The sequence below is a fragment of the Orcinus orca genome, chromosome 10 (assembly GCF_937001465.1).
Source record: "Orcinus orca chromosome 10, mOrcOrc1.1, whole genome shotgun sequence".
NCBI classification, from domain to species: Eukaryota; Metazoa; Chordata; class Mammalia; order Artiodactyla; family Delphinidae; genus Orcinus; species Orcinus orca.
The window spans coordinates 7,572,751-7,591,032 of NC_064568.1; the positions used below are offsets into that span (position 1 = coordinate 7,572,751).

Below are 18,282 nucleotides of genomic sequence, written 5' to 3' on the forward strand. Positions count from 1 at the left end.
GCAACAATGCTTAGACTCTCCTGCAAGGGATGAGGCAGCTCCAATCTTATGTCTGTTACCAGCTTCATTTGGGGCCCCAAACTGAAGCATTATAAATATCCGTATCTTTTTACATCTGTCATTGTTTATTATTTGGTTTTCCATCTGCCCTGCTCTGGAACAGGAGGAAGAGAAGACAGAGGGAAATGGTAAACTCTTTAGAGGAATAGTGCCAGATATTAAATCCATAAACAAAATAGATTGAACCGGAAAGAATGAGTCAGAGATGAAGGAAGCGTGAAAGCAGTGAGTATCACACTGGGAAAATCTCACCTGAAAGTGCTGACTGAATGCTCCTGCTGTATTTGTGATTGGCTCTGTAAGTCTGATCAGCACAATTGGGTTCCTGCACTGCTTGCGCCTCACTGCCCTGTGAGTGCATTTTCATTGTTTCCTCATATTGAGCCCTTAGATTCATTTATATAATGCAAGCTGATGACCCGTGGTGAGATTGTCCTTTCCTCTGGTGATAATGATCCTGTCGCACCAGGTTCCTGTTTCACTGGAGTGTGAAGAGAGTTAGGCTGATTGATTGAGTCCACGCTGGAGTGAAATAAGAATTTTACTGGAGAGTCCCTTGGTCTTGCTGCATAATAATGCCTCAGACGGTACTTAAAACTGGGAGTTATCTGCGTGCCCAGCCCTCTTGTAGTAGTTGCAAACAGGCAGCACCTGGGTCTGATGTATTTTATTTGGTCTACCTAGGGTTTAGAATTAGTTGACAACATTTAAAAATAGGCATATTCCACACCCAATTTTCCTGCTTCTCTTTAAAACTGGAAGATCTGTAACGCTGGCCCTGCAGTCCCTCCCGGAAATGACTGGCTGATGCTGAGTGGGTCACTGCCCTTTAGTGTGGACATGAGCTCTCCAGGTCGCCACAGTCCCTGCTGCTGCACTCATTTATGTTGGCCACCAGAGGCACCTGAGTTTGTGTTCCATGACCTATAGGAAGGACGTGCAGGGGAGGAAAAGCCTTTTTCCTCTATCATCCTAGGTTTGTGGCTCTGCCTAAGAATCAAATTGATAATATATAGATTAACAAGAGAAGAAAACCAGTTTTAATTATATAGGTACACATGGGAGTTTCACAAAGAAACAAGACTCAAGGAAGTGGCCAGATGATTGAGGTTTATATACCATCTTAGGCTAGACAAAGGAAAAGGGGTTTTGGGCTTCTGGGTAGGAGAGAAAACTTATGACAAAGTGAGAGGAGGAAATATATGATAATTGTCTTATTATGTAGGTAAGAGTTTCTTAGGTGATAAAAGTCGTCTTTCTTCCTGGTATAGAGACACCTTTACAAATGGAAAGTTCTTTCATAAATATAAGTTTCCTTTACAAAAGGGAGAATTTATACTCTAGTTTTAAGCAGTTAGGGGGAGGTGAAGAGCTTTTCTTTCCTCTGCTTGTTTCAATTCCCTTTAGCTTAAAATAATCCATATGCAAAAGAGGCATAATTTCATATGGCGTATGCTGGTACCCTTCAGAAGGAAACTAGCATTTATTGAATGTCACTTTTATAGATGAACCACTGTGTCTTGTAACTTGCACATGTGATCTAATTTGATTTTCCTAACAACCCAGTAAGATTTGAGCTCCAGTGCTCCAGGGACCATGCCTGTGATGCTTCAGGACACGCCACCTCAAAATATGGCACCTTGGCATATTGTGTATTTTAAGCTGAAGGAATTTGAGAACACAGCAGAATCAGGAGGGTCACTCTGACCTTCTCCCTACCCTTCTCCCCTGAAACAAGTCATAAAACCTTCATGTGAGAAGTGCCCTCCCTATACAGGTTTCCCCTGCTATCTGAAAGTAGAGCATTCCTGTGAAACCTTTCGTAAGACAAAGTGGCACGAGGTGAAGAAGCAATTACCTCAGGACACATCTTGCTAATGGATGCACAAAGTAAATGAAGATAAAGCACAGATGCTCACAGACACCGTTCAAAGGTGAGGTGCCTAGTGCTGAGATGCTGAGTGTAGTTCCTGGGGAAGGAGCTTTGTGGAGCCACGCTGCTCTGGATGTGTGCTCACTGCAAAACAAACGCTAAATGCTATTTTCATTTTTTTTGTCTTTTTCATTTTCCTTTTTTTTTTTTTTTGTAAAAATGAAAATCCTCTTCAGATTTCTTTCAGTTAGCAGAAGCAGGAAAATGTAGGTTTTTTGTAAAAGTGAAGTGGCATAAAGTGAGCTTTTGAAAAGCAGGGGATATCTGTACCTGGAGGAAAGGTATATCCTCATCTCTGAAGACAAAGGGACCCTGAGAAGAATCCTAACAAGCAGATCTTGATAAGTTTCCCTCCTACTCCTTACCCTCCCGTTCCTCCCTGACTATCCACTCTTCATCAAATCTAGCATTCGGGCTTCCCTGGTGGCGCAGTGGTTGAGAGTCTGCCTGTCGATGCAGGGGACACGGGTTCATGCCCCGGTCCGGGAAGATGCCACATGCCGCGGAGCGGCTGAGCCCGTGAGCCATGGCCGCTGAGCCTGCGCGTCCGGAGCCTGTGCTCCGCAACGGGAGAGGCCACAACAGTGAGAGGCCCGCGTACCGCAAAAAAAAAACAAAAAACAAAAAGAAAACCTCTAGCATTAACCTCTCAGGTCTAACTGTTTCTTTGGGTCCTCATTTCCTTATGAAGCCTCCCATGTAACATAAAACTTATATTTCATTAATTTGTATGCTTTTCTCCTGTTAATCTATGTCAGTTTAACTTTCAGACCCAGCTAGGCACCCTAAGAGGGTCGAGAAAACGTTTTTCCTCAACACTGTGAGAGTACCCTGCACTCAGTGTAGTCAAAGCTACGTGGTAGGAGCTTTGAATGGATGAAGGTACCCATGAACACATAAATATATGAATGCAGCATTTTAATTCCATTTTTGTAGATGAGAAAACCAAGGCCATGAACAGTTAAATAACTTAATCAGATTCATAGAGCCAATAGAGGTTACAGTTGGAATTTAAAGATGAGACTGTATGACTTCAAAGGTTCAGTGTGAAAGAAAAGACCATGGGTCATTCAGGGCCAAATGCATGGTAGGCACTTTGTAAGTACTTACTGAATTGGTTGACAATGCTCAAGCATATTTTCATGAGTACAAGTAGCCAGAAGATTGCAGGCATGGATCTTAGCTTCTGAAGTTTATTTAAGACCTACTGGTGTCTAGGTGCCTTGAACTTCGGGATTTTGTAATAATCAGTCTCTGTAGTAGAGGGCACCATTGGCATGTGACAAGGAGGCCATGACATTTCTGTCCACACTTGACTTGTGTCCCATAAATGTGGTAAAATCCCAAAGTTAATTCTCCTTACACATCTAAGGACCTTCCTCCAGGGCTTATTTCCTTAAACTACCTGCTGATGGTGCTTGGTTACCACCCTGGAACCCAGAGCTGTGCTGAGGGATAAATGTAATTCAGTGCTCCTTTGGGAGCTTATTAGGAGGGCCTAAAGCTGGCATAGGAAGCAGGCCCCTCAAAATGAAGCCCCTGTCAGTGAGAAGGGATTAGCCTGGCTGAGGAAAATGGGGGAGTGGGGAAGAGGGTATCCTGTGGCTTAGTTTCCACCTTTATGCTGATTATTCCTAAATTGATCTATAATTTTGATAACTCTCAAACAAGTCTCATAATTTCAAAAACTGTTAGATATTTCTTCCAGACCTTTGTGTACCATGACTCCAAAACCAGCATATGGAAAAGTGAACATATCATATTTTTGCCCATACATCAGTCTTTCCTTTTAGTTTTTTTCTGTTAGTGTTTATGTATTCTTTCACTTACCAAGGTTTAAACTTTGGATTTTTCTACTGTTACCAGATCAAACTTGGGTGTGCTTACCCACCATACAGTAAAGCCAATTTACTTCACCGGGTGGTGGAGGAAAGTACAGTTTTTATTGCAGGGCCCAGCAAAGAGTATGGGTGGCCCATTCTCAAAAGATCCGAGCTCCCTGATGGCTTTCAGGGAAGGGTTTTTAAAGGCAACATTCGGGGTAAAGGCTGTGGGGTGTATGACCTTCTTCTGATTGGTTGGTGGTGAGTTAATGGGATGATGTTTCAGGAACCTTAATCACCAACCTTCTGGTTCCAACCAGTCTGGGGTTTACATGATTATGGTCAGCATGTAGTCACCATCCTCCACCTGAGTGGAGGATGACTTGGCCCTATAGGCAAGTGAGTTTCCAGCCCGGGCTTTACCCTGAAGAGTGCTCAACAGACTTGAAAGCCTTTTACACATCCATTATCCCAGCAACCCCACAAGGTCAGCTGTATTAAATCTCCATTTTGCAGCTGAGGAAACTGAGGACTAGTGAGCTAAGGGACATCCCTAGAGCCACATAGTGACAGAGCAGGATGAAAACCCATCACTTTTCACTTCTTCTTCAGTGCTTTCTCCCTTCCATCTGGGCAACTGACTGTTAGTCTCTCCAGGCCAATATACCTGGCTGCCACCAAAGCCAAACTCTGTAAGTTAATAGGGTACCACGTTTTCAAGAAGGGGAACCCTCTATCTTGTCTTTATTTATTGTGAATATTTTCTGTAAAGTGTTTAATATACTAACTAGTACATAGAAGGTCCTTAATGAAAGATAGTTACTCTTATTATTATCTACTTTGTTTGTATAGCATCACTTGATGCCCTTTTCCTTCTTTCCCTACTCTCCATACCCCTGGCTGGATACTTTCGTCCCTCATCTAAGATCTGGTACATTTTCTGTATCTCTATTATAGCACATAATCACACTGTATTATATTTTCTTAATGTGTCTCTCTACTTACTCCCTCAGTCCTTGGGTGCTTTGGTTTCAGGGATTATTTTTATTTCCAATTTTTGTAGCACAGGGCCTGGCCCAAACTAGGTGCTGCCCAAAGTAAATGCTGAAGGGAATGGAATTCCCTTGACTGGAATTGAAATTCAGTTGCACAGTTGCAAGATACATTCAGTCATATTCTAATTTTACTCCCTATAATAATCATCCTGTGAAGCAAGTATTATTATTAATATCATTATACGCATATTAAGAATGAAGAAATGAAGCTCAGAATTCTGAGTTCTCTCCAACTGGTGTTACTAGGTGATGTTTGCCAGGTTTTCCATCAAACAGTTGATTGTTATTCTTTGCTTTTCTTTATAATTTGTGCAAGGCTTTCTCCCTGACAGCAGAGCCTAAGCCTTATGTAGATCTTTATCCCCAGCATGGGGTGTGGCAGGTGGCAGACACTCAGTAAGCATTGATTTGAACGTAATTTCCACTGCTATATGTTAGAAGCTGTGTCTGTTACCAGTTGAGGGAAATGTTTGAAAGTATAATCTAAAAGTTGCTCATGATTAAATCTACTTTCTCTCCATCTGAATATTATCCAAATATACTCACTGTTTTATCAGAGATTGGATGCTGAGAGAGAGAGAGAGAGAGAGACTGGGATTGACTTGGATCTTTGAGAAAAGGACATGGGAGGTTGCACGGTAACCAGACCCTGTCTGAGAGAGAATTCTTTCTTTGTGCTAATACCAGAGAGTGCAGGGCTGTCATGTGAGGAGCAGTTACGCCCTTTGTGTATCAGGTAAGGCAGTAAAGAGAGGACTAAGGTTCAAGGAAAGGAGGAATTAGAAAGGGCCAAGTGATTGAAATCAACAAAGGGAATGGGTCAAGAAATATGAGAAATGGAGAGGAAGGAAAGACTGAGAGGGTGCTCTGTAGATAGCATTTAAAAGAGACTAAGGAATGCAAAGTGACCCACTGTGAAGGAGCCACCAGATACCATCTGTACTCTCCCTCCTCACCCCCACCGTGAGACACTTTCTTCTGAAAAGGATTGTCATCATCAAACCCCAAACACCACTGCAGTATTTTGTGGTGCTATTGCTTTTAAAATATAGACTGTAATTTTATTTTAAGAATCTGATTAATCTGTGATAACATTCTGGTATTTTGTAAAACTAAAATATGCTAAGGCATCCTGTCAAGAGAGACGATAAGTCAAGAAGCTAGGGTATTTTTTTCCTATGATCATGGTTGCTGATTTTGATAGGGAATTACCCACGTGCAAGAAACATTTCCTGGTATTAGCAGTGGGTTCCATATCATGTTTTGTGCTAATTTGATTTTCTGGTCTAGAGCCATTTGTGTCTGAATAAAAACGACAGCTATATTCACAATCATCATATTCTCTTTGGATCAAGTTCCTTTTGCTCATGAGACTGTTATTATTGAAGAAGCATTTAGTTGTAGGTAAAGGACCCTTGCCTTCTGTCTTTAACTGAAACTCAGCCTGCCACAGTTAATATGTTTCATGATTCAGTAAATCTGGGAAGAAAAACCTAGTGTGCTGTAAAAGCAAAGGAAAAAATATTAATTGATTTCAGCACACATTTTCCTATGTAAACAAGGCCTTGCTTTCACGTAGAAAGAGCTCTCTTGACATTCTTTTTTGCATAATCTTCCACACGTTCTTACCATTATCTGTTTAGTTGTATGTAGTTCTGTTTTCAGAAGAAGAACCCTTTGGTCTGTTTAGAAGGGAGCGTGAGATCTGTAATCACTCTCTGGGCATGGAGTGTGGGCTTGATCTACGTGTTAGGAAAAGAAGTGCAAGAGAGCCTCACTGAAAGGGCTTCTACCTCACTGTGTTATTTAGTATTTTTTTTTTGCCGCATTGACCTAGCATAGGCACCTCAATGACTTGAGATAGGCTCTCAGCTTTGTAAATTCAAGTTGTATCAGTTAGCTATTGTTGCAGAACAAATCACCCTACAACTTAGTGGCTAAAACCAACAACAGTATATTACTTTTCACTATTTTATGGATTTGCTGGGTAGTTTTTCTGCTCATTTTGCCTGGACTCACTCACATGGCTGCATTCATTTGGAAGGTCACCTGGGGGATGGGCTCATTTGGGCTATGGGGAATGTCTGGGCCTCTCTCTCTATGTGGTATTTCATTTTGGGCTTCTTCACACCATGGTGGTCTTGGGGTTACAAGAGGATAAAGGTGGAAGCTGCAAGGCTTCTGGAACTTCCATGATGTCACTTCTACCATATTCTGTCAGTGCAAGTCTCAAAAACAGCTTAGATTTGAGGAATGGGGAATCTACCTCTCTTGTAAGAAAGAGACCCTATGTGTTGTGGCCAAGTTTTTCTACCACATGGCTACTTATCTAGGAGAGAATTATTAGGATATTTGGGACTGGGAAGCGTGCTTATATCTGGGTTTTGAGTCTTCGATAGTTGCCAACTGAGCCAGCTGTCCCTAAAGTGGAGTGTGTATGACAGTAGCTGGATGTGTACAAGTTTGCTTCCATAATTGTATTCCAGAGTCATCCCACATCAGACTAGGGCAAATTGCGTCGTCTCATTTCCTCATCTTTAAAGTGTGAATAGTAATAGTGTCTCCCACATAAATTGTGAGGATTCAGTGAGAAAGATAATGTATGGAAGGTGCTCTGCATGGTTCCTGGACACAGCAGGTGTTCAAATGAATGATAGCTAATTTAACTTTTTGGTTTTCTTATTTTAAATCCTGTTGTTGTTGTTGTTGTTTTACAAGTAATTCACAACATTCTTTTCAGGAAAATCTGAAAATATAGAATAGCAAAAAGAGAAAAATTATTTCAAATTACCCAGTATCTTACCACCCAGTTTTAGTCACTGTCAGCCTTTTGGTGAAATTCATCTAGCGTCTAGACTTTTTTCAATGCATATGAACATATGAATAAGTACATGTTAGAGAGAGAGAGATATTGGTTTGTGTGTGTTTAAGTTATATATATAATATATATATATAATTTTTAAAATCACAGAAGTACCCATTACTTTTTATTATTTGTATCCTTCTCATCCTGGCATTTGTATAGGCACTGAGACTGCAGTGTTAAGTAGAACCTGACTCACAACGTGTCATTTTAGTCTTCCATGGATCCCAGCTCATACCTGTTACCAGATCTGAATTTCTCAGGGTGAATCTAGGAAACACCAGGCTCCAGAGATGCTCTGGGAAAGAAAGGTTTCTTGGTCAAATAAGTTAGAGAAATGCTACATATTCTCTTCTAGTCTTTGAGAATCACAGATGCTCATTTGTGATTAGATAAATATTAAATTAAATTAATATATATTAAATTAAATATGTGATTAAAAATACAAAGGCTCTGAGAAGTCCTGTTGTAAAGCACCCTATTTCACTTTAACCCAAACTTTCCCAAATTTAAGTGAAATCTTCTTTTGCTTTTATTTAAAAAAATAATATACAGTAAAAATAACTTTTTTTTTTGGTGTACAATTCTGTAAAATTTCACACATACATAGATTCGTGTAACCACCACCACAGTCAGGATACAGAACAGTTTCATCATACCCCAAAACGCCCTGGTGCTATCCCTTTATAGTCATATCCCTACTCCCCCAAGCTCTGGCAACCAATAGACACGTTCTTCACCAATATAGTTTTCTTTTTTACAAGAAAGTCATATAAATGGAATTATACTGCCTTTGAGACTGGCTTCTTTCACTCGGGTAATACCTTTGAGACACATCCATGTTGGATGTATCAAGAGTTAGGTCTTTCTCATTGTTGAGTAGTATTGTATGGTATGGATGTCCCAGTTTGTTTATCCTGTTGAAGGACATCTGGGTGGTTTCCAGCCTTTGGTGATTATGAATGGAACTGCTATAAACATTCATGTACAGGTTTTTGTGTGAACATAAATTTTTACTTCTCTAAGGTGAATACCCAGGAATGGGATTGCTGGGTCATATGGTAAGTGGATGTAAGCAAATTCTTACTATCTGTGTAATACCTATTAAGATCCCACATAATTAGTATTTCACAGAATGTGCTATTAACACCCTACAGTCCTAGTATGTCACAGAACATACTTAGGAAATAAAGCTTTGGGAAGGCCTTGAATGATGTGACAATGCTGTATTTGAGAGTCAAATAGACCTCAAATCCATCTCCCCCATCCAAATTTTGCTTAGGTTCTGCCAGGACTCCCACCACATTCCCATTTGTTGAGGACCTACTGCCAGACATTTGTATCATGATCACATTTAGTTTAACCCTCACAACAGTCCTGTGATTTTGCAGATGAAGGAGCTGAGGACCAGAGAGGTTAAATGGCTAGCTTAGGTTCCCACAGCTGATAAGTAGCTGAGCTTTGAAGCCTTGTATCTTATCTCCAAGCCTAGTGCTTTTTTTGCTACCCCCTCTACATGTCTTTTTCTCCCTTTCTCTCTTGAAACATGCTTTTTCTGGGTCTGCAGTCAGTTGTCTTAGACCAGGGCTGGCAAATAAAAAGCACAAATGCTGTCATTTCCCACTTCCGTGCTCTTGGCAGACATTGCTAGTTCAGTTCCATCTTCTCTTTGTTGCTCAGCCCTGGTGCAACTTTCTCCAGACAACTATCAGTTGATTGGAATTAGCATTTGAGCTAATAACCATCTACTATTTTGTTCCTGGACTCTGTATTAGTTATCTATTGCTATGTAACAAAGTACCTCAAAACATAGTGGCTTAAAAATAGTAAACATCATTTATGATCTCGCACAATTTCTATGGATCCAGAATTCAGTTAGGGCAGGTAGAATGGCTGGCTCTATTCTGCCACGCCTGGCACATTCAGTTGGAAGACTTGAAGGCTGGGGCCGAAGTCATCTTAGTTTTGTTCACTCACTTGTCTGGTGGTTGATTCTGGTTGTTGGCTGAGGACCTACCTGGGGCTGTTGTCTGAACATCCTCATGTGTCCTCTCCCTGTGACTTGGGCTTCCTCAAATTGTGGTGCCTTGCTTGGTTCTAAAGCCTAGAATGGAGGGAGAGAGAGAGAGAGAGAGAGAGAGAGAGTGAGAAAACATCCCTTTTATCACGTTCTATTTCTTAGAAGTGAGTCACTAAATCTGTTCATTTTCAAGGGGCAGTAAATTAAACTCCATGTTTTAAAGGAAGGAGCGTCAACTAATTTGTGGACATATTTAAAAACCACCAGATGTTGTGCACATATTGGACATAGATGGTGTCTGTGTAACATTCTTTGCGTGGGCCTCGTTTAGCACTATGAATAATTAAGTGTTGGAATTAAGTTTTTTTGGTGGTAACAGTTGGAGCTAACATTGTTCAGAGCCTTTTACCCAGCATGCCCACAGTGAATATTCACTGGTTGGAGACAGTACCTTGGAATCTAACCTCTCTGCCCTTCATTGGGTCTTTTTTTTTTTTAATTTATATATTTTATTTACTTATTTTTAGCTGTGTTGGGTCTTCGTTGCTGTGCGTGGGCTTTCTCTAGTTGTGGTGAGCAGGGGCTACTCTTCCTTGCGGTGCGCGGGCTTCTCATTGTGGTGGCTTCTCTTGTTGCGGAGCACGGGCTCTAGGCATGTGGACTTCATTAGTTGTGGGATGCAGGCTCTAGAGTGCAGGCTCAGTAGTTGTGGCACACGGGCTTTGTTGCTCCGTGGCATGTGGGATCTTCCTGGACCAGGACTCGAACCCGTGTCCCCTGCATTGACAGGCGAATTCTTAACCACTGCGCCACCAGGGAAGTCCCTCTTCATTGGGTCTTAAAGACAACTTCCTTTATCAGTGTGAGAGGTTTGGCTAGAGACCCAGAGGTAGGACCTCTGACAGAAAAAGCTGAGGGGAAGTACATTTAGATCTTATTCTTTATGTAATTCCACAAAAGTGTTGTGCTTTCAGTGCACCTGTCCATATTTTCATTATTCAGTGCAAATTTTTATGCACAGTGAATTAGCAAGACTCTTTCAGACATTAACAGATAACCAGAAAAGGGAATTTACTGGTTCACTTAATTGAGAAGTTCAAGGGGATGAATTTATTAAGATTGGATCCAGGCACTCAAAGAATGTTCGTAGGATACAGTTTCTTTCTCTTGTCTGCCCCTGTATTTTAGCTCTATTTCCTACTCTATTGGCTTTATTCTCAGGCAGACTCTCCCTGGGAGGTGGTCCAAATGGACAGCACCATTACATTATACTGGCTTAGCAAGCCCAGTAGCCCAAGTTGCCTCTTTTCTTATTGCTCTAGAAAAGTGCCAAGGTTGATGCTTGTCTTAGTTCCTTTGGGCTGCAGTAATAAAATACCACAGACGGGTGGCTTACAAACAACAGAAATTTATTTCTCACAGTTCTGGAGGCTGGAGTCCAAGATCATGGTGCCGGCAGATTTGGTATGGTATCTGATTAGGCCCCACTTCCTGGTTCATAGATGATATCTTCTTGCTGTGTCCTCACATGGTGGAAAGGGCAAGGGATCTGTTTTGTAAGAACACGAATCCCATTCACGAAGGCTCTACCCTCATGACCCAAACACCTCTGCAAACACCCAAACACCCTCATGACATCAAGCACCACCGCAAAGACCTCACCTGCTTATTCCGTCATATCTGGGGGTTAGGATTTCAACATATGAATTTGAGGGGGACACAAACATTCAGACCACAACAACACTGATTGGCCTACCTTGGGTCATGAACTTCCCCCTGAGCCAATCACTGTGATGTATGTGGAATCCTGGCCTGGCCAGTAGGCAGTCAGTCCCTCTTGAACCCATGAGCTAAGGTTGGGGGCATTTGTTTCTCCAAAGGATGGGATGGGCTTTGTTATCAGAAGCCGGCAAGCTAGACAAAGGCAACAGACATTCCCTGAGCAGAGCGACATGCCTTTAGACCCCGAGGACTTTCTCTGATCTCTGCTCTCCCGTTCCTGTCCTGGCTTTCCACTCAGCCAGTCCTCACTTTCACAATCATGTTCCTACTCAACTTGTGGGCTCTGAGTTTCCCAGGACAACTTAAAGGGCAAAAGCATCCATTTATAGTCTAAGGTCTAGCTCTTACTATTGATGCCTTGATTTACTTCTGTGACTCCTACATTCCTGACTCCTGGCCAACTTAGGATTTGAGGGGCATAGGACGCTTTGGTTTTGATCTTAATTTTCTGGACTCTTAACCTGCCTCTCATAGTCCCGAAGCAGTTACTACTTGACCTGTGGCCTTTGCTTGGGGCCTTTTGACTCCCTAGTTTCTGGTGTTTACGAATCTGTTAACCCCTTACTTCCCTCGCATCCTGTCTCCTGGTTTATTTTATTACTTTGCCTTGTTACCACTACGCCTTGGCTTAATTGTATCTCATGGGCCAACTGATTTCCTAACATTGGTCAGTATTCTGGTCTATGCCTTCTCCATCAACAGGCCTCCCTTTCTCCCTTTCTTCTTCTGGAGGACAAGCTGAGATAACAGTGGAGTTAGCCTTGGATTCAGAACCAGAAGCCCTGAGTTCAAAACTTGGCATATGTGACTTTAGGCAAGGCTTTCTAGTCTGTCTGCACCCCAGTCTTCTCACTTGTAAGAATAATATCTACCTCACAGGATTGCCTTGAAGATTAAACAGGAGAATGCAGATATGGCAAGATAATAATAGATAATAATTCTAAAATGCTAATGTGTGTGTGTATTTTAAATTAGTTTTTCTTCACCCTTCTATGGCTCTTTTGTTTATGCAGTCTTCCCCATTTAAGCAGGTAGGCCATTCTGTGCTCATTAATTCAGGGAAGGAAACGTCAGAGCAGAAAAAACAAATAAGAATCTTTTTTACTTTGGTTTCCAAGAGTCTAAAGCCCTTAGTGGAACACTGAGATCACTGGACGTGGCCAGAATGAGTGGGGGCAAGAGCTTTGAAGAGAGATTCTCCCTCAGAGGAGCAGAGAATCCACTGTTCTGGGCAGAGGAGGGGAGGTAAGGGTGGGAAGAAGACACACAGCGAGTCTGATAAAAGTAGAGCCCTGGGGAGCAGAAAGGACAGGGCTGGCCGACTCCAGGTTCCCAGTGTGGCCCAGAAATGGTGCTGGGCCAGAAAGGGTCATGCAGCCTGGGGTGAGGGATATGTCAGTGATGATCAGCGAGGATTGAAGCCTACGGGCCAAACAGGGTGATGGCGATTTCATCTGACAGCTGTGTGGATAGATGACAGCAAGGACCAGAATGCAAGCCCTGATCACAGCCCACCCACCCACCCCCACACACAGTGATTATCCATAAACACCCAGAGCCTAGAGGCATTCCCTGAAGGTGGGAGGAAGACTTTAAATTAGCCGAGGTTACATTTTTACCACTCTGGTTGAATAGAGGCTAAGAATGAAGTTGAGTTATACAAATATTTTTATATTTTGTGTATAACTGTGTGGTAGATTGAGAGCCATAACTACTACCCTAGAAAGCACTTAGCCTGTGTCTGTAGGTCGGTACCAGACTACTTTTACTGAATTTGAATCCAGATGTTATTGAGCCTTTGAATATAATGTCCTGCTTGATGTCTGAGGCCTGGTACAGCCACTCCCTACATCAGGGGTTCTCAAAGGGTGGTCACTTGTGAGAAACACACTTTCTCAGGCCCTGCCCCAGAACTGAATCAGAAACTCTTCCAGGTCATTTTGATGCATGCTAAAGTTTGAGAACAACTGCTCTACATCATTTCTGTTTTCTCTTCTCATTTACACTCTCAGTTTCTCAGACTTGTTCAAACATAGTCAAGTTACGGTTTGACACTTGACTAGCTTCAGCTTTGGGCCAGCCAGACATTTTATGCTTCTCATATGAGGAAGGAGAGTTTCTGATTTCCCCCCGAGTTTTCCTCATAAACATCCCAGTTTCATTTCCCTTCATGGAGGACCCAGTTTCTGGAAAATAGGGAGATGGGGAGAAGACCCTTCAGTAAATCGGGAGAGGAAATCCCAGACAAACATGGTCTTAAACCTTTACCAAATATGCAAGGAGCCGGTGAACTTCAGAGGGAATGATTTTTGTGGCCAGGCAAAGTTCCTGGGGAAATTTATGACCTAAACATTTCCCTGTTTCTGGGTCAGGAAATGATAGCACACAGATGGAATTTACAAAGGGAGCCTGAATGTAGTGGCCCCACCCAGGCAGCTCAGCCAAAGCCCCTTTCACTGGCTCTATTCAAGTATAATGAGTACTCCCCAGGCTCTCCTGGCTGGCTGCTTTTTCTTTTTCTTCGACTGCTTTCACTTTTTCACAGAGCACTGCCGTGCATGTAGTCCACTTGGGACCGGGGTGAGCCTTGATTTGGCAGGAGAAAGGAAGAAGTACACAGTGGCCTACAAAATTGAATCGCTCTGCCTCCCTGGCCCCTTTCCTTGAATAATAGGCCTTTGTGCTTTGAAATGTAGGGAAGTCCCAGTTTCTCAGGCTTAAAAAAAAAAACCCAAACCTTCCTCCAACTTCTCCTGCCTTAAGATGCTTAGCAGGAAGTAGTTAAGGGGCAGAACAATTATTAAATCAAATGTTTCTTTTACAATTTTAGAAATCGCTAGGATAGCTGATTTCTAAACAAATACATTTGATGCATTCCTTCAGATGGACAAAAAATATTGACTCAATTAAAAAATCCAGCTTAAAAAAATCATATAGGACAAATTGCTGCATTAAAAAAGAAAAAAACAAACCTGTTTTTGGCTCTAGCCAGTGACCCACTTTCATAAAATATTTGACAGAACAAAATTGCATTACCAGAGAGGAGTCCAGACAACCTTTGGAATCTGTTGAAATGGGTTTTTGATAATAGATATTATTTAGGTCATCTCTGTTCTTCCTTCCTGAATTTTATCTTATTTTTTCAAAGAAGAATGTTAATAGCATCACATTGTTTTTTTTAAATCCTGGAAGCAAATTATATTGAAAAATCATTATCATCATTTAAGTCCCCATATGTTTCAATGGTTTATGTATATTTGAACATCTTTGATTTTCATTTCACCATAAAAGATGTGATTTCACCATTAATTTTGAATTTTGTAGAATGTAGCAAAAGGTATAAAACATTCTTTAATCAAGGACTTATTTCTTTGGCTGCGTTGCTGGAGGCCAGGCTCTGGAACTAAACTTGGAGTAAGAGGTTATTGTCTGCCCCTCCAGCAGCATTCCCCTTCTTTCCAGTTACAGCCCAGATTTGTGTTTTCTCCTCTAGGCTACTTGATCTCTGCAAGGCTCCACTCTCACAGAGGAGAGAACACTGGATCCCTACCTGGCCAATCGAATTAGCAATCCCTTTCTCCCACCCAGCATGGGGAGGGGAAAAGGCACAGTGATTGGTTTAGGGATGGGCCATATGACCTAGCCATAGGCAATGAAATGCACCTGAGACTTTTCTGGGATTGGTGGTAGAGAGGCAGGTGCTGTCCTCCCTTTGATGCTAAAGTTTGGGAGAAGGTGGAGCTGGAGACACAGCAGCCAGTTTGACACCCTAAAGTGAGAGCCTGAAGCTATGGCAGAGGCTGGGGGCCTTTAAAGAGCCTGAGGATGAATGAAGCAACCCTACTGAAGATAGAGCTAAGAAATGGAGAGAAACCCAATCCTGATGACATCATTGAGCCGTGTGCCTGAAGCCAGACCTACCACTAGAATGTTTAGTTGTTCTAGTCAACAGATCTCCTTAGTGCTTAAGCCAGTTTTCTATTTTTAAACGTGGTCTTGCCAAGGCAGGTCTGGAGTCCAAAGGTACTGGGCATTTGCTAAGACAAGGCTCCAGGTGCTGGGAATGAGGCTGGAGTTTGGTTGTCAGAACTGGGCCCCAGTGCCACCCTGCTCCCCAACCGCCTGGCTCTTGCCTGGGCAGGGCAGGGGGTGACTCGATGCTGGTTTCTGCAGAGGGGTGCTGGATCGACTTAAGTCCTTGCCATCTCAGGTCAGGTCTGTTCTGGGAACTAGGAACAGGACCAGACTTGGAGGTAGGGGATCACATCCCTTCAGCTGTGGGGAGGGGAGGGGCAACCTGGACACATATTGTGAGGGGCTATAGAACAGAAACTTCATGCTGTGTTACATCTCTTTCATTGCATGGGCTCTTTTTCCCCTCCTGCTCTGTGTGCCCACCAGAGCAAAGAGTGTCTTTACTTTGGGTTTCTGCCCTGAATATCTTCCCACCCTCTTGTGCTCTGCCTAACTTCCACAACCGGGTTAGACATCTCTCCTCAGTATTCCCGTAAGCTCTTTTATGTACAGAGCATCTCATTTTTCATATTATATTTTCATTCATTTATTCAACAACTATTACTGAGTGCCTGCCATGTTGTTCTAGGCATTGAAGGTACAGCAGTGAACAAGGCAAAAATACCTGCCTTCAAGGAGTTACAGTATATTCTAATGGGTGGAGATAGGCAATAAAATAAGTAAATTATAAGTCTTTTAAAAGTGGATTTGTGCAAAGGGGAAAGAATAGGGAAAGAGAATAAGGACTGACAGGGAAAGGTGATAGTTTTTAGTAGACTGGTGAGGGGCGACTTCATTGAGAAGGTGGCATTTGAGTAGATTTGAAGGACATGAATGAACAAGCCATGTGGGTCTCTGGGGGAAATACTCTCCAGGTGAATGGAACAGCAAGTGCAAAGGCCCTGAGCTGGGGACTTGGTGTGTTTGAGGTACAGCAAGGCAGCCAGTGTGAGTGGAGGGAGTAAGCTCCAGGGAGAGGAGTAGCAGTTGAAGTCATCACGGGGTTAACAGGGAAATAGGGATCAGAGGTTATTGTAATTATTTACTGCTGCATAAGGAACCACTCCAAAACTTAATGGCATAACACAATTTATTATTTCTCACGATTCTGTGGTTTGACCAGGCAATTATGCTGCTGGTCTCACCCTGTGGTCCCTCATGCGGCTGATAAAGCAGGACACTAGGATGGCTGGGCTGGGCCTTTCTCCCAGTGTGGTTTCTCACCATTCACTTGTTTTGCCCAACCTTCTTATGTGACAGCTGGGTCCCAAAAGGGAGCATTCCAAGGGGACCAGCCCCAATGTGCGAGTGCTTATCTAGCCTCTGCTTGCATCACATTTTCCAGTGTTCCATTGGCCAAAAACAAAGCAAGCCGTGTGGCCAAGCCCAGAGTCAGGATGGGAGTGACTCTATCCAAGAATGTGAATACCAGGATGCAGGAGTCATTGGGGGCCACCATAAAAATGCTCAGGGATCCTGGCTTCTAAACCCATTGAGACAGTGAGGCAAGGGTGTACATGATTGATGGGCTGTGGGGTTTGGCTGGAGTGGAGGACAGAGGCCAGGTCAAGAATGTTGACCACGTTCCTGTGATCTAGTTGACTGGCTTTGTCCTTTGGTAGAGCCAAGGGGTCATCTGAGAGGACTGTAGTTCTCCATCATTTCCGTCAGCCTCCATTTTCTTAGATGTGAACAGTTGGCATCTTCTCAGTCATATTTAAGGTACCGTGTACACAGTTTCAAGACAAGCCTCCAGGATGAATCTCCAGCTAGACTGCTTCCTTTTCAGCTGCACCTATGTATAAATTTTGGAGTTACCACTGACACTGTAAATAAAAGGAAATAAGATCTGGTGAATCCATTTGAATTCACCCAAATTTGAAAGGAATAGAGATAAAATTACAAGGAGCAGATAGCTACCAAAATGATTGTTCATTGATTCATGCAAAAAATATTTGCTGACCACCTGTCATGTGCCAGGCATGTGGTATCACAGGCATTAAAGACATTCTGGAGAGGACCCTGAAGTCTACTTATTGAGTCTCATTTAACAGTCGGCTCTCTGTGAAAACTGCTTCCTTTTTAATATGTTCATAAAAAGGTCTTTTAGGTGGTCTTCCCTGGACTGTCATCTTCCTTTTATCTCCTCATTGTCCATAGCGTTTGGAATCATTTCAGTGCTTTTCTGATTATTTTGGTTTTCAAAGTAAAAATAACTTTATACATTTTCTTGTTTTTAAAATGATCTATGCTTGTTTAAAAATATCTGAACACACAGACGACTGGAAAGAAGAGCATAAAAATCTCGTGAAATTCCACCATCCTGAGGGCACCACTGGTAACATTTTCATTAACAGCCTTCAGACGTCCCTCAGTGAATATACGTACATGATGCAATAAACGGAGTTGGGCTGTAACCTGATTTTTTTAAATCCCATTTTGTGAGCTTCACATTTGTTGAGTCCCACAATGCTGGATATTTAGGTTGTTTGCGATTTTTGTAACGGATTACATAATTTTTTGATTCTCTGATTTCAGCTCCACCCCTGGGGTTTTCCTGTTTTCTCTGGGACATATTTTTCTACTTTGCTGAAGATACTATCTTTGTAGGATTTTTTTTTTTTGTCTTGTCAGTTTTGATCATTGACATCTGTTTTGTTTAGGACCTCTAACAGGAGTTTCTAAGTGGTTTTCAAGTAATGTATGATAGACTTTTAAAGGCCTTATTCAAT

General features: G+C 42.3%; 1 long non-coding RNA gene across 2 annotated transcripts in view; it reads left to right on the forward strand.

Annotated features, from left to right (window-relative positions):
- Window positions 1-18,282, forward strand: part of LOC117203200 (uncharacterized) — a 46,957-nt gene that overhangs the window by 12,087 nt on the left and 16,588 nt on the right. Inside the window, exon 3 of one of the 2 annotated variants that reach the window (XR_007479745.1) lies at window positions 164-274. The exons of the other annotated variant lie outside the window; for it this stretch is intronic. This is a non-coding gene — a long non-coding RNA (uncharacterized LOC117203200). Of the gene's footprint in view, window positions 1-163; window positions 275-18,282 lie in introns of those variants that run through there. 2 annotated transcript variants of the gene reach the window in all.